Consider the following 2,099-nt stretch of genomic DNA (forward strand, 5'->3'; position numbering starts at 1 on the left):
GTCTAAACTGATGACTTCCCAGTCAATGCTTCTACAAGCTCCTGGATTTAAACAAGTTTGCTCTATCAAGACGAAGGTCCAAAGGTGACCACAAGCTTTGCTCACGGCGTGTCGTCGTTGGATGCAGGTGGAAGAGGACTTAGGCACCCCCAAGAATTTGGATCTGTTTTTTTTCTATAACGATGAGTTTATAAAAGACATGTGATCTTGATGTATGGCCTTAAGCCTTTATGCATAAAAAACAAATGATTGGTGCTTGCAAAAGTGTTGGAGGTCCTTCGACTTTGCTTTGGCGATTGAGTGCAATTAAACACTTTGATAACCTCCACCTTTCAACACTTATATTATGCATAAGGGCCTTGCATTGTTCATGGTTGAAGCATATATAGATTTGCAGAGGTCAGGTTATCCTCTTATTCGAAAAAGAAGAAGAGGAAGCCAGCGCCCATCAGATCTGGTCTCTTTGGATCCACCCAGGCAGTCAGCAACCCATCAGATCCGCCCCCATTGTCGCCGACGTGCCCCACCATGTCGAAGCCAGCCACTATAGCTTGAGAAGTATAGATTTTTTTTCTCTTTTTGTTATGATTGGTGTGGGAATATCTAGATTTGGGGGATTGCTGATGTGAAAAACAAATGTGATATGTTGCTGAAGCCACCCTATTTTGCACCCCAAAAATACAAAATATAAACGATAATGTTACCCAGCTGACGTTCGTGGAGAGGGGTGGCAAGAGAACGCCATTTGATGACAGTTTCAGTTGTGAAGAAAAATCGAACGACGGCAGTTTTAAAACAAGAAATGCCTTCTCTGAACGTTGGTGTCTTGCTCTTGGAAACTGCATATAGGAGCGGGATGGGGGAGGGTTGCGGGCGGCGTCGATATTGACCCCAGCTTGAAACTCCAAAAGTCAACCCTAATTGGCTATAGGCAGTAGCATATACTATGGAGTTAGTGCTGCACTGCCGACAACCCTAATTAGCTTAGCTAGGCCGGCCCGTGCTGCACTGCATGAGATCGACCAATTGACTTTTTCCCGGCTGGCTGGCGGGCGGACGGGCGGCGCTGGCAGCTGGCCGGCCGGCAATCCACGCAGAGACCGTACAAGCTGATAGCTGAGCTGAGCTCCCAAGGGGCTGTTGGCATTAACTCGTCGCTGCGTCTGCGTGCGACTGCGAGAGCAATTGCTTTCCAGTTCGGGCGCTACATCGCCGCTAGCCTTTGGCCGTCCTAGGCGCCTCTGCCTCTGCCCCTGCACTCCCCTTGCTCGCTCCCGTGACTGTCCTCCGCCCAGGGACACCATGGCCTGAAAACATGGCCACCTTCGGGAAAAACGGATTGCACCCAAGTGTGCTGCCAATCTGCCATCACATGGACTGCACGCACGCATGGCAAGGGAACCAGTGACGCTGCAGGATGATACGTTGCGCCCACGCTCGTGTACTGAGATGTTTATCTTCGGACTTCAATGAAACACACGTGAAATATCAGGAACGAAACAGACGCAGCATGTCGTGCAGGCTGTGGCTGTTCCGTCACTTTATTGTTCAGATCCAATAACGTCCTAATTTGTAGGACTTCATTTAAAAAAAAAAAGTGAAGAGTGTGGCAACGTAATCAAATGTTGGTATGTACTACTATCTCTGTAAACTAATATAAGACGTTTTAGATCACTATTGTAGAGTGATCTAAAACGTCTTATATTACTTTACATAGGGAGTATTTTAGTTTAAATTGTCCAAATTAAATCTAGAACGTTTCAGAGTTAAATTGGGATATGAGACGAGGCAATGAAAATACGTTTGCTATAGACCTCCCATGTCCACATTCGCAAAAAGAAAAAAAAACTCATGTCCAAACTGGTTTGCTTTAGTTTTCTTGGGATACTTTTTTTAAACCCGCACCATATATCAATGGACAAATGTTTATATACTCATTGTATAAGATAGATCTCGCACATGAGTGAACATCACCGAGCAACATACCATAAACTTTAACTCTCCTTGCAAAAAAGAAACTTATCCCTAGAACAAGGTTTAGCAATCTCATGCATCACCTTATTCACGTTCCTCTCAATCTTGAAGAAGGTGGAATTTTC

This window comes from Triticum dicoccoides, chromosome 3A (genome assembly GCF_002162155.2).
Source record: "Triticum dicoccoides isolate Atlit2015 ecotype Zavitan chromosome 3A, WEW_v2.0, whole genome shotgun sequence".
NCBI classification, from domain to species: Eukaryota; Viridiplantae; Streptophyta; class Magnoliopsida; order Poales; family Poaceae; genus Triticum; species Triticum dicoccoides.